Genomic DNA, 14,858 nt, shown 5'->3' on the forward strand with positions numbered 1-14,858 from the left:
GATGTTAGTTTTTTTGTTTTAAAGCAAAGAATCGTCCAAAATAATCCTATTTTCGTCCAAACTGAAACATAATTCGTTCTTTTGTAGCTGAGTAAGGCGTTTTCAGTCTGTTAATTCCATATAAGTTTTTTTGTTTCTAAGCAAAGAATCGTTAGAATTATGCCCTTTTTAACCAAATTGTAACTTAATTCGTTCTTTCTTGAATACGGAGTTTTCAGTCTGTTTCATACGTGTTTTTACGTTTCAAGGCAAAAAATCGTCAAAAATAAGGAGTTTTCGTCCTACTTGCAACTTAATTCGTTCTTTTGTGCCTGAATATAGCGTTTTCAGCTTGTTTGATGTTAGTTTTTTTTATTTTAAAGCAAAGAATCGTCCAAAATAATCCTATTTTCGTCCAAACTGAAACCTAATTCGTTCTTTTGTAGCTGAGTAAGGCGTTTTCAGTCTGTTAATTCCATATAAGTTTTCTTGTTTCTAAGCAAAGAATCGTTAGAATTATCCCCTTTTCAACCAAATTGTAACTTAATTCGTTCTTTCCTGAATACGGCGTTTTCAGTCTGTTTCATACGTGTATAAGTTTTCAGGTTTCTGAGCAAAAAATTGACAAAAATAAGCAGTTTTCGTCCTAAATGAAACTCAATTCGTTCTTTTGTGCCTGAGTAAGGCGTTTTCATCTGTTCCATTTAAGTTTTCTCGTTTTTGAGCAAAAAATTGTTCGAAATATTCCGTTTTCAACCAAACTGTAACTTGATTCGTTCTTTCCTGAGTAAAGCGTTTTCAGTCTAATTCATACGTATATAAGTTTTCACATTTCTAAGCAAAAAATCTTCAAAAATAAGCAGTTTTCGTCCTACTTGTAACTTAATTCGTTCTTTTGTGCCTGAATATAGCGTTTTCAGCTTGTTTGATGTTAGTTTTTTTATTTTAAAGCAAAGAATCGTCTAACATAATCCTATTTTCGTCCAAACTGAAACCTAATTCGTTCTTTTGTAGCTGAGTAAGGCGTTTTCAGTCTGTTAATTCCATAAGTTTTCTTGTTTCTAAGCAAAGAATCGTTAAAATTATGCCCTTTTTAACCAAATTGTAACTTAATTCGTCCTTTCCTGAATACGGCGTTTTCAGTCTGTTTCATACGTGTATAAGTTTTCAGGTTTCTGAGCAAAAAATTGACAAAAATAAGCAGTTTTCGTCCTAAATGAAACTTAATTCGTTCTTTTGTGTCCGAATATAGTGTTTTCAGCTTGTTTGATGTTAGTTTTTTGTTTTTAAGCAAATAATCGTCCAAAATAAACTATTTTCGTCCAAACTGAAACATAATTCGTTCTTTTGTAGCTGAGTAAGGCGTTTTCAGTCTGTTAATTCCATATAAGTTTTTTTGTTTCTAAGCAAAGAATTGTTAAAATTATGCCCTTTTTAACCAAATTGTAACTTAATTCGTTCTTTCCTGAATACGGCGTTTTCAGTCTGTTTCATACGTGTATAAGTTTTCAGGTTTCTGAGCAAAAAATTGACAAAAATAAGCAGTTTTCGTCCTAAATGAAACTTAATTCGTTCTTTTGTGTCCGAATATAGTGTTTTCAGCTTGTTTGATGTTAGTTTTTTGTTTTTAAGCAAATAATCGTCCAAAATAAACTATTTTCGTCCAAACTGAAACATAATTCGTTTTTTTGTAGTTGAGTAAGGCGTTTTCAGTCTGTTAATTCCATATAAGTTTTTTTGTTTCTAAGCAAAGAATCGTTAAAATTATGCCCTTTTTAACCAAATTGTAACTTAATTCGTTCTTTCCTGAATACGGCGTTTTCAGTCTGTTTCATACGTGTGTAAATTTTCAGGTTTCTAAGCAAAAAATTGACAAAAGTAAGCAGTTTTCATCCTAAATGAAACTTAATTCGTTCTTTTGTGTCCGAATATAGCGGTTTCAGCTTGTTTAACGTTAGTTTTTTTGTTTTAAAGCAAAGAATGGTCTAAAATACGCCATTTTCGTCTAAACTGAAACATAATTCGTTCTTTTGTGCCTGAAAAAGGCATGTTCAGTGTGTTCCATATAAGTTTACTCGTTTCTAAGCAAAGAATCGTTCGAAATATACCGTTTTCAACCAAACAGTAACTTAATTCGTTCTTTCCTGAATTCGGCATTCTCAGCCTGTTTCATACGTGTCTAAGTTTTCAGGTTCCTAAGCAAAAAATCGTCAAAAATAAGCAGTTTTCGTCCTAATTGAAACTTAATTTGTTTTTTTTGTGTCTGAACATAGCGTTTTCAGCTTGTTTGATGTTAGTTTTCTGTTTTAAAGAATCGTCGAAAATAAGCCATTTTCGTCTAAACTGAAACATAATTTGTTCTTTGGTGCTTGAATAAGACGTTTTCAGTCTATTCCATATAAGTTTTCTAGTTTTTGAGCAAAAAATCGTTTGAAATATGTTGTTTTCAACGAAACTGTAAATTAATTCATTTTTTCCTGAATACGGCGTTTTCGGTCTATTTCATACGTGTATAAGTTTTCACGTTTCTAAGCAAAAAATCGTCAAAAATAAGCAGTTTTCGTCCTACTTGCAACTTAATTCGTTCTTTTGTGCCTGAATATGCCGTTTTCAGTCTGTTTGATGTAAGTTTTCTTGTTTTAAAGCAAATAATCGTTCGAAAAAAAGAAACGTTTTCGTTCACACTATAAATAATTTATTCTTTCTAACCAAAGCAAAGAATCGTCTGTAAATTGATGTTTCCGGCCAAAATAAACCATTTTCTGATTTTTAAGCACCAAATTGTCCAAGATAAAAGAGTTTTATCAGCTTTTCCTTTACCTGAATTTAATCGTTTTACAAATATTGAGTATTTTTTGAAAATATTTGAATTTGTATCTTATTTTAAAAATCGAGAAATCTGTCGTTTCAAAAGATTGTGAAATCCTTTTTGGCTTACTTGAGAAGGTTTAGATATTTTTTTGGTATTTCAGAATTTCTAAAAAAAGTTAGCAAACTCCAAATTTTTAAGATAAAGTTTGGAGAACTTCAGTCACCCAAAAGTTAAAAATTTTCAAATAAAATGCCACAATTTTTATTTGACCAAATTATTAGCTTGTAGAAGTCCAAAAATAACGTTAAGATTTTCAAGTTTGTGAAGTTTTTTTTAAGCTTTCTTAAGCTTTCTTTTAGGTCAAAATTTCAACAAATCAGTTAGGTTACAAAATATCGAACTGGTTTATAATCTAGCAAAATGTATGCATTAACTGTAACATATCGAAATGATTTGTGCGGTTTTAGCGGTATCATACTTTTTGATCGTGACTGTACATACTTACTATCCAAATTAATTTTTGTAGACATTTTTTTAAACTTAAAATTCATGTTTGAGATGTGTTATAAATTTATTTATTTTGTTTAGTTAAGTTTTGTTAGTTCTTGCTGGTATAGCACATCCTTCTATATGCAGCTAGAAACTGGTGCACAAGATTGCACTGACTAAACTAAAAAGAAGAAATAAGGAGGCAAAACGTGAGCTGGAGAATCAAGTGCAGCAAGCACAATAATCCTATAATTGAATGAAACTCTACACTGCAGAAGAACACCACGTTCAACTTTTCCATGAATTTAAATGCACTAGAACTAGAAGAATGGTAACAAAATACCGAACAGTCAACGTTTACTAATTTTGGCACGTTTTGACTTAAGTTCAACTTTCTAGCACAATAAATTCTTATTAAATTACTAAATTGAATTACTTATCTCTCATAACTGCCTTTAATGTGCTTTAAGCAGAATCACTTGGTTACTTTAATTTTTGCTTCAGGTGGTTTAAAAATTTTATTTTAATGAAAATACTTGAAACAATAAAAGTCTATTATTTTAACAAATCTTTATACGCAATGTAGCCAATTATGCTAAACGTGCGTGCGAAATGTGTTCGTCTAGAAAGTTTAGAACGAGCAGTTGCAGTTGACTGTTGCAGGTGTCAGAAATCAATAAAACTGGGATAGGTCAGGAATTGCGCTAAAGCTTTCGGCTTTGGGGTCAGGCCCCAATATAACTAACAATTTGTTTATATTTATTTATTCATGCCCTTGCACCTTTCCGAAATAATACATATTTTTAGTAACATTTATATTTCAATTCATTAATCCATTTTAATTCGTGTTTCGATTCAGAGTAAGATTTTAATCCGTTTTCTACATATAAATCAGGCGTAATTGGATTTGAAACAGTTTTAATAATCATTCTGCTGGAAATATTTTATAAGCGCGGTTTCATAATGCAAATAATTCGGGAGATTAAAATTTGTGTAACACCACCGTTGGTTTATTCAACAAATGTAGTCCGTAAAGTGTTTCTTTAAACTTTATAGGATGTGAATGGAGCACTTAAGTCGAGCAACACTTCTTATCATTTTGCAAAAGCGGTTATTAAGAGTAACAACGCGGAAAAGTAGATTTCGCATCATCATCCACATCAATTCTAACTACAGTTCTGTACCTATCATAGTCTAAATAAAATCCCTTTGCAATAGATCTCAGTTATAGCTAAACCACGGTTTATAGGAAACTAAATTTCAATTTAACTAGAGTCACGTGATATTCCGGAAGCGATTCTTGACAATTTGAGTTGGGTGGAAAAATATATGGAAAATTTATACATTAAAAAAGCGGGTTTAGTCGATAATGGGGTAATAAGAGGTTGGCGGTGTCGTGTTTAAGATTGCATGCAATTTTGCGATTTTTTAAAATATACCTACTGTAACATACAGGGTGACCCAGCGCCTTTAAATATTAGAAAATTAATTAATGTCAAGTTTACAGAGTGTTTCCGAAATTAGCTACAACACAAACTAATGTTTTTTTTAATAGATCAGTATTTTTGGCATTTTTGCATGTAGCTTTTAACAGTGATGTTTTTAAACTAAATTGTTATTGAACGATTTTGCTTTGTTTTTGAAATTATTTGATTATTTTGACGAAAACACGCTTTTTAAAAAGTCATTACCAATCAGTATTAAACGCTACGTCCAAAAATAAAATTTGAAAAAACATAACTTTAGTGTTTTTTTAATATTGTGACACGCTGTATATACAGACTGTTCCGTCTAAACCCCACATTAGTTCTAATAATGATAGTCATGTGAAAATTTGTATACAACCATAATCTCTTAGGTCCTGTTCAATAAAGATATTTTCAAGATGGTAACACTTCCGGTTATACCGGAAGTCACTATCAACTTCCTTATTTTAAAAGAAAAGCTATGTTTTTAATGCGTTTTTGGATTTCTACAGTTATTTTAAGGTAGTTTTCATAAGCAATCTCTATACCTAAATTTAGCCGTTTACGAAATATTAAAGGTTTTTAATTTTTTTATTTTTTTTTGGATTTGCACCTTCCAGTTCAAAAATCGATAACTCTGCTATTTTTATGAGTTTGGAAATATTTTTTAGCTTATTTGAAAGAAGAAGCCCAGATCTTTCCTTTGGTGTTTTCAGACTTCTGAAAACAAATGACAAACCCCAAATATTTCAAGTTAAGTTTTCAGAACTTTAAGCACCCATAACTCAATTTTTTTAAATAAAATGCCACATATTTTATTTCATTAAATCGTAGAGAATTTAATTTTGCATCGATCTGTATTAGATTCCCTATACTATGTTTAACAGTTTTCAAGTTACAATAACTTTTTGTTAGGATTGAGAAATTCATTAGCCATAGGCCATTTCTCATAGATTGCCATGAAAACGAGAGAAAAAATGTGAAAAATTAAAGTTTTTTAAACCAACATTCAATGAATTTATTTTGTTTTCACAGGATAGAGAACACAATTTTGAACAGAGTTTGTCGTTTGTTTAATCACAAATGTTTTTATGACAAACTATGGAAAAAAGCAGTGGTTAGTAAAAACTTTTTACAACGTTAAAAAAAAACATAACTTGAAAATTATCATAGATAGGTATAGAAAATGCTAATACAGATCGTTGCAGAAAAAAAATCCCCTCCATCTAGTAAAATAAAATTTAGACATCCCATTTGAAAAAATTAAGTTATGGGTACTTGAAGTTGTCCAAACTTAAACTTAAAATTTTTGGGTATGTTAACTTTTTTTCCAATTTTAAACACTCTGGAAAACAGATGTAGGTTTTCTCTTTTAATTCGTCAAATATAATTTCGAAATCTCTAAAACTAAGAGAATTATCGATTTTTTAAGTGGCAGGTGCAAATCCAAAAATTTTCCAAAAATTTTACAAAAATCTTAAATATCTCGATAACGGTTAAACTTAGGTATAGGGAAAACTGATAAACTTCCGTAAAATAACTAATCCAAAAACGCAGTAAAATATATAGCTTTTCATTTAAAATAAAAAAGTCGATGGCGACTTCCGGTATAACCGAAAGTGCCGCCATCTTGAAAATATTTTCATTGAGCAGAACTTAATGGATTATGGCTCAGTATCAACATTTAAATAAATATTTTTATTAGAACATTCATACTTCTAATGTGGGGTTTAGACGGAACATCCTCTATATATCGCAATATTTTAGAAATATGAGATACGCAGATACGCAGCTATAACCTTAAAAAAAGTCAATATCTCTAATAATAAATAAGTTATGGAGCTTTTTCGGGTAGTTGAGACAGCCTGTATATTTTATACAAATAACATCAAATAGTGAAGCCTTTTGGCTCAAATTTAGTTAGAAGGGTTCAGCTGTTTTACACAGAAATCAAACGTTTGTGACCTAATTCACCTCAAAATATGCAGTCGTGTCGTTGTCAGTCTGGCGACAGATATTTGATGAAATAGATATTGTGTTTGTTCCAGATTCAGTAACTTCAGTTTTAAAATAAAAAATTAATAAACAAACCTCTTTCCCTCTGTTTGTAATTTCTTACAAATGTATCGTTAAAACAATAACAAACTCTTTTGAACTGTAGAAGTTACTCATTTCATTAAACATTTAAATTTAGAGTGTTTTTATTTAGATTCACAATACTTGATTACGTATCTGCCTCCATTCTTTCAATGGCTTCTTCATCATCAAGTGGAATATTATTTTTTCTAAAACAAGAGCTGCTATTACAGTTTTTATGCGATCTAAATTGATTCTTATCCCTAGCGACAAAATTGAAAATATCCTTTCCAAGTACAGTCGAACAAAGTGAAAATGATGCCTCAATAAATCAGTAAATCAGCTGACTTTTCTAACCACAAGCAGGCAGAATAACAAATTATCGGATTGCAAAGTTGACCTTTTTTGGAAGTCGGTTTAAAGAAAGCGAAGCGCAATAACTAATTTATTGAGGCGTCATTTTCACTTTGTTAGACTGTAGATAGATTGAGTGCCTATAAAAAGTATGTAACAAACCCTTTTTTATTTAAACCATTATTTAAATAATTAGGGGCATTATAAAGCATTATTAAAAATGTAGAAGTTTATAAAGAATACAATTTTTCTTCATCACAATATTTTCTGTAAATGCCATCGGCTAAAGCTTTACTTTATGATTAGGTATTTTTATTTTACCAGTTATTTCAACATTATTGTTAATTCGACCACATTTAAGAACTTTTCATAGTTCGAGACAGTTCTGTAAAACGTTTTCAGAATAAACTTCAACATTTCTCTCAGAATTGTAAGACGCTTTATACACAGTAACAGATTTCGTTGGCAGGAAATTTCGAACTGTCTCTTCATAAACATAAAATAATGTTATAAGCTGGCATATCCCAAACTTTCTAGATTTTGTTCAATACGTTATTAGTGTTTCAGATTTCAGTAATAGTAACTCCCTGTTTGCAAGAGTTACGATTTTGTTTCGCTAAAATATTTTCAGCGAATCACTTGAAGCATAGCAATAATCGTGTGATTTGAATATTTAGTGGTTCGATATCGGGCTTTAATGTGCTTCAACTTCAAATCTCGGCATCAACGTACTCTTAATAATTCTTTTTCTAAAACGGAATAAATAAATCCGTTACGCGGCATGACTTTCGAATGACGATCGAGACAACGGATCCAGCGGGCGGCAAATAATGTCATTTTTTTATATCAAGCTTCCTAGATTCTTACATTTTAATAAATCGTAATAATATTCTCAATGTTTTAAAAAACACAATGATTTTTATTTCGAATCTAAAATCCTTCACCCTGGACTAACTGTCGCTGCTTCATTTTTCTTTATTTATTTTATTGTTACTTTTAATAATTCGTTATACAGCGTGCTCAAAAACTGGCGCACCAACTCAATGGTGTGTGGTAGAGAATTGGTTACATATAAAGGTAAAAATAGTAAAAAAATTCTTTGTATTAAAGTTATTGATAAATAACGGATTTTAGATAAATGATATGTGGCAACGTTGTCTAACAGTCATGATCGCAATAGAATTTGAACAACAATAAAAATAAATTATTTTTGCAACGGTTTCCTAGGAAATAATCCCCAGTGTTGGCACATCTACACATTGTGATTTTTTGGATGAATTTTAATTTTGTTAAATTAAAAAAACTGCTAAAATCTGATAGTAAATTTAAAAACAATTATTCATCATTTTATTACGGAACAAATACTGGTATGAAACATAAAAAAATAATGAAAACTAAAGAAGTTAACACAATAAGTTAGTAGCTCCAGATTTTTTAAAATATGACTTCAGAAATTTTTTCAACATTTTTCCCGTAATCTGCACTTGCTTCCCAATAATGTACCACTGAGTTGGTGTGCCAGTTTTTGAGCATCCTGTATTTTCATTTTTAAAAAGTTTGCATTGGTTAAACAAATTTTCATAAATTCTTCCATAAAATGTATTATTATTGCCCTCAAAATTAAACGCAAAAACATATTTACAAAAATCCATAGTTAAGTAAATAATTGAGTTTAGAAGAATTTCAGGATTAAGTTTGAATACTTATTTGCTTATTAGTTAAGTTTTAAGTTGTTTGGACGTAAATCAAACAATATTCAGCTTAATACGTTTGCTATTAAGTTTATTTTACACATTTTGCCAAAATAGATGGTTACAATAGGGCGTAAATTGCAACTGAACTGAACATTCATGAAATTCCCTCCTACTTTACGAGCTAATTCAGGAGTTTATTTTCTCACTGTATAAATAAATTATTACAAAATTCAAGGACCAGTTCCCCATTCTTTTATCTTTACGTCGAATTGTTGAAAACGTAAAAATATAATACAAGCTACTGCTCATATTTTATAACATGACGTGATGAAATTAACGATAAGATTTTCACATAAATTTGCCATCTGGTTTAATAAAATCGGCTCAGTGCGTCATACGCATTAACGCTATTACAATGCCGCAAACATTAATGATTGCAATAGTAATTACATTACTGAATTCAATGTAAGTACCACTTCAAAATAAGGTAGGTGCATGAATCTATGGAATGATGTATTTTAGATGTGTACATATTTTCCCATATGTTAGGAGTTAACGTTTTTTTTACTACTGACTTAATAAATTCACCATCGGGCGTTGGCATTAATTTCTGATATTTAGATATTAATTCAAAACACAAAAAAATATGTGTAAACTGTGTAAGGTGTTTCAAAGGCAATTTTATCTTATGGGTAAATTATTTTCTGGAAATTTTAAAGACATTGCCATTTTTTGCCAGGGTTTAGCTATTTACAATAATTCTATAAATACTTTCAAGAACTAAACAGGAACAAATTTAACTTACTTTGATGCATTAACTTACAAAATGTTTAAAAGAAATAAGCGGCTTAAGTAATGAATATTTTTCTGAGGAAAGGAGATGAAAAATTAAAAAACATTACATACAACATTCAGCAAGGACTCTCGTGCTTCCTGAGAGAGAAAACAAGAGTTAAAAGGGACCGAATCCCACCAATTATTACAATCTCTCGCATCCTTATCTCCTGTTTGTTGAGCATTATGTGCTTCACAATTTGTTTTGATTGTCGAATCGCTGAAAGCTCAAAGTAAACCTAAAGTGCAAATATGATGTATTATTAAGTTTGGCAGTATTTTCGTTGTTGCATTTTCTGTAAAAATTGGGAAAATCTCTGCAGGGAATAACACTTGAAAAAAAGAATGTTTTTGTAGCTCAAAAGAGTGACATTTTACAATCGGAAGCTCGAAAGGTTTTGTTGTCTGCATTAAACTAGAAAAATCGCCCCTCGGAATGACTTTTAGAGATTTGGAGAAAACAAGAAAATTCATTCAGACCTTAAAGAGTGATTCTAAATTCACATTTTTTTTTAAGTGAAAAGCCCTTTTGTCAAGCTTTGTTTTCTAAAAAAAGCAAGAAGATAACCTATTTTGAGAAAAAAAAATTCATTCACTCCTTAAGAAGTGATTCTAGGTCAACATTTTTTACAGTTAAAGCCCCTTTGACAAGCTTTATTTTCCAGAAAAATCAAGAAAATCGCTACACGGAATAATGGAAAAAAATTGTATTGAGAATATATTTTGAGAAAACAATAAAATAAAAGCAAAGACCTTAAGGAATGATTCCTTCTGTAAAAAAAGTTGAAAAATTCTAGATTTGTTTTGAAAAAAAAAAAGATTAAGGCTCTAAGAAGTAATTTATTATCAGTTCACCATTTTTTCGCCAATCAAAATCTTTATGTTACGTTTTGTTTTTAGACTCTTAAAAAAGTTTACGTTGTAGAAATATTTTGAGACAGAAAAAAAATAATCAAGGACGTAAAGAGTGAATGTTGATTTAGCTTTTTCTTATCGAAAACCCATTTGGTGAACTTTATTTTCTGCAAAAAATTAAGAAAGAATCCACAGCTTTTCCTACCGTTAAATGCCCTTTTGATAAGTTTAATTTTCTGCAATAAATAATTATGTTAGGAATAAAGACTGTAGTAAGAAAACAGGACGAAAAATTGAAAAACATTCCATACAACATTCAACTAGGACTCCCTGTTTCGTGAGAGAGAAAACGAGACTTGAGGGACTAAAGCCCACCAATTATTACAATCTTCGCATCCGTATCCCCTGTTTGTTTAGTATTATGCTGTGCTTCACAATTTGTTTTGATTGCCGAATCGCTAAAAGCGCAAAGTAAACCACCACCTTTGGTGCAAATAAATTGTATTATTTAATTTAACCGCTTTTGTATTAAAAGAAAAAAAAATGTAAAAGACGACTCAAGACCCACGTTTTCCCGATTGTCGTCGGTTGAGTGCATTTCTATCTAAGCCACCAAGGCCTAAGGGTCTCATAGTGATTGATTTGTTTGGTATACACTTTGATGAATTAGTTCTGATTCGAACAGAATTTGTATTGAATTAAAATGGAATGAAATGAACTAATAAATTTTGGTTTTTCAAACTCCAAATCTCTCACATAAACCTTCATTCATGCGTATCTATTAATCAACGAGTGAATTATTAAATAAAATACGCATTTTTCAGCCGATTGCGGCCAAAGGCATTCAATCACACAGAGAGGCTTAAATTATAAATTTTTAGTTCATTTTTTAATATAAATATACTCGGCGTATTTTCAAAACATTTTTACGATTCCGTGCCTCACTGCTAATATTTGTGTTCAAGGAAAAACGGAAATATGTGTTTGTTTAGATTGATTTTTCTATTAAGTGCTCACAAAAGGTTCATTTTGATAACCAACTTTATATCCCTAGGGATGATGTTGTAAAACGGCCACGACTAACCTCGAACAATGAAAGATCAAGGTATTGATTCAACCGCAACAAGCGGTAAAATCTACACAATTAATAATATTTTTCAATAGGTGAAAATATGACCGCATATTTGTCCCAAGTCTGGAAGCAAGAAGATAAAGAAAAAATGATAATTTGAGATCATTTACATGTTTTAACAAAACTGTCAAATATGAAGTACATTGTAATAAATACAAATTTATCTGATGGGAACCTATAGGATTTTTTTACGTCAGATATATTGAAAGTAAGAATGGCAATAAAAATGTGTAAGCGTTGACAGGCTGAAAGCTATTCAATATTTACATGCCTATATTTTAGTTAAAGCTGCCCTTCAGGGAGAAATAAAGCCAAAATCTATTTTCTAATTCGTTACTTTAATTGTACTGTTGTCTGTAATTGCACATTTAGCGAACTCTGTATTGGTCCACAGGGAGATTTCAAGTTGACCCGGATTGATGTGTTGAAGAGAAAGGTTCCTAGGTGCCATTAAGAGGCGTCCGGAGCCAAATCTCTTAGGGGACTTACAATATAATACTGCCACTGAAGCTTTGACTAAGATATTACGTATTACGGACTTTATATCATTTGAAAGATATGTTTTCTTGAGATTTCGTTTATTCTAAAATATTATATAAATTAATAACACTAGTTTACACGATTAAAACTTAGCTAAAATGAGTTAAAAAAATATGTTTAAAAAAATCCACCACGTTAATAAAATCTACCAATATTTAGACAAAAATATAATCTCTAAAAATGCCTAACAACAAATTAAAAACGAGTTATATTTTTTCAGATGAAATTCCCTTACAAAATTTTATTACATCTTCCATTATTTCTATTGAATTATTGAGTTATTTTGATTGGCAATTATAAACCACAAAAACTGCAGTAAAAAACATCAAAAACAGGAAAACAACAATGGTTGTGTTATAAATAAAATAAAAATAAATATAATAATAAATAAATAATGAAAAATCGTGTAATTTTTAATTTTTTTAAATTTAATCCCCACTAGAAAATTCATAATTTCTTTTATGGTGAAGTACATTTATAATTTATTTATCATTTTTTCGAAGTTGCTAAGAGAGTGTTACTTTGTTTAAAAACTGTTTAAAATAGTTACTTTTATTAATTTATCATGATAGAAAATATACATATATAAATATATGTGCACACAGACCTTAGATATAAAGATATTGGGCCGTATAAAGAAAATTGAGTAAATACTTTCACTTCCAATTTTGTAAGTAAATGCTCTAAAATGTATGAATAAAAATGTATTAAAGTAAATCCATCTTGAACGAAGTTTAATTCATTTTTTCAAACAATATAAATACCATAAAGAAAATTTTTTTTTTCTTAAGAACTAGATTTTCGTGATTAGTGATTACCTCAAAACGCCACTTTAACAATTAAAAAAACAGTTGTAGGGAGTCACTTAACAAATCAGCAAATAAATAAAATTTTCCATTAGTCAAACTCTAACAAAAATTTCGAGAAAATTTTATTCTTGAAAATTTACCACTAATTTTTTTCATAGTGTGAATAGTTTAAATTTACTTTGCCCGATCCTACATTTTATGTAGAGCTACTCTGAAGTTTTTAAATTAGACTTTTAGCAACACATAAAAACTTCTACGTCAAATAATCATCATAAATTGTGGAGGATGTGTTGGATGTTGCTGTGTTTAGGGAGGTAGGAGATGAAGAAGTTGAACAAATTATATCAGTTACATTATAAACAATAATTCGAGACCTCGTCGAAAAATATTCTAAGGACCGGTTTATAGAAGCGTCATTAAATGCGAATTAACTGATCACATGACCTAATTGAACAAATGTGATTGGTGCTTTCGCGTTGTTAAGTTTTAACGAATTAAATTTTAACAAAGCACATAACAATAATTTATTGCCAAAAGTTTACAAAAAACCTCTTAGGGAAATAGAAAATAGAGATAAATACATATAATCCTAATGAATTTCCTTTTAAAATTTCCTTCTAATTTAGTGAGTTTTTCACTGAAAAACGCCACCAAATTTACAATAAATAATACACTTCAGACTTAATTTTACAATGTTCAATGTATTGGCAAAATCTTTCGGATTTTGTAAGTTTTTCCTTGAAATAGTATAGTGTTCCTAAATAGTATGTAGATATATATGCTTTGTTTCAACAGAATATTTAGAATTTAGTGAATTTCTGGTCAAAAAACGCCAATACAAGCGCAAGTAACGCATTTTCGACATATGATTGCAATTTTATACATTTTAGCAAAATAAAAAAGTAATAAATTTAAAAATATTTCTACATCCACCGATTTAATTAAATTTTATAAAGTAACGTGTTTAAAGGCCCTTCCAAAAAATTTTAGAATAGTGACGGTTAAGCTATTAAATTAAAGTTTTACTGTCGGTATGTGAAAGTATTTCAATAAATTTGTACAAAAAGATTTTTTAGCCAAAAAATGTTACAATGGAAATTTCTATATTTTTTAAATAGAACACCCTATATTTTGTGCATTTTTGACGTACAGAGTGAGTTTAAAGTAACGCATAAAATTCATATTATTGTCATTGTATTTTTTCAAAATAAGCAAAAAACAATCGTCTTTTATAAAAAAAGGCAAAATAAACAAAAAGATAAAGCTTTTTATGGATAATTATCTATATATTTTTGCTTTTTTACTTTATTTTCTTTTTTTCCATTTTTTTAAATGTATTATTACAATTTTTTTGTACTTAAGAGAAAGATAAAAGAGTATATCTACTATCAAGAACAGTAACCAAAAATATCGGTTGTCATTCAAAAAGGCATCATTATTTGGAAAACAGTGACGTCACAAATGTGAGTATGGTGTCAAAAATAAAATCGACCTGTTGTAGAATTTTTTTGAAAAATACCCACAACCGAAATATAAATTTATGGGTCACTTAAAATTCACTCTAACATAGTTGATAATCATGATGTTGTTTACTTGTAGATTTTACTAAGTTTTTAAAATATCATTAACAAAAACATTTTTTAATGAAAAAAAACTACAACATAAAACATTTTTGCATTAGTCTTCGATATTATATGTACAATATTTTATTCAGTAACAATTTATTTATTAATTTATTAATAAAAGTGCTTTAAAAGACTTCTTAGCTTATTATTTCGAAAACTTTTGTTCATTAGGCTTTTACGTTATTAATTAAAA

The 14,858-nt window shown here is 29.5% G+C and overlaps 1 protein-coding gene across 5 annotated transcripts in view; it reads left to right on the forward strand.

Annotated features, from left to right (window-relative positions):
* LOC656752 (uncharacterized protein) overlaps positions 1 to 14,858 on the forward strand; it is a 59,684-nt gene that overhangs the window by 20,167 nt on the left and 24,659 nt on the right. The window contains exon 1 of one of the 5 annotated variants that reach the window (XR_010335419.1): positions 9,163 to 9,357. The exons of 3 other annotated variants lie outside the window; for them this stretch is intronic. The gene's annotated coding sequence lies outside the window, so the exon portion shown is untranslated. Of the gene's footprint in view, positions 1 to 9,162; positions 9,358 to 14,858 lie in introns of those variants that run through there. One more of the 5 variants, XR_010335426.1, reaches the window with a different exon arrangement.

Source organism: Tribolium castaneum, chromosome 1 (assembly GCF_031307605.1).
Source record: "Tribolium castaneum strain GA2 chromosome 1, icTriCast1.1, whole genome shotgun sequence".
NCBI lineage: Eukaryota > Metazoa > Arthropoda > Insecta > Coleoptera > Tenebrionidae > Tribolium > Tribolium castaneum.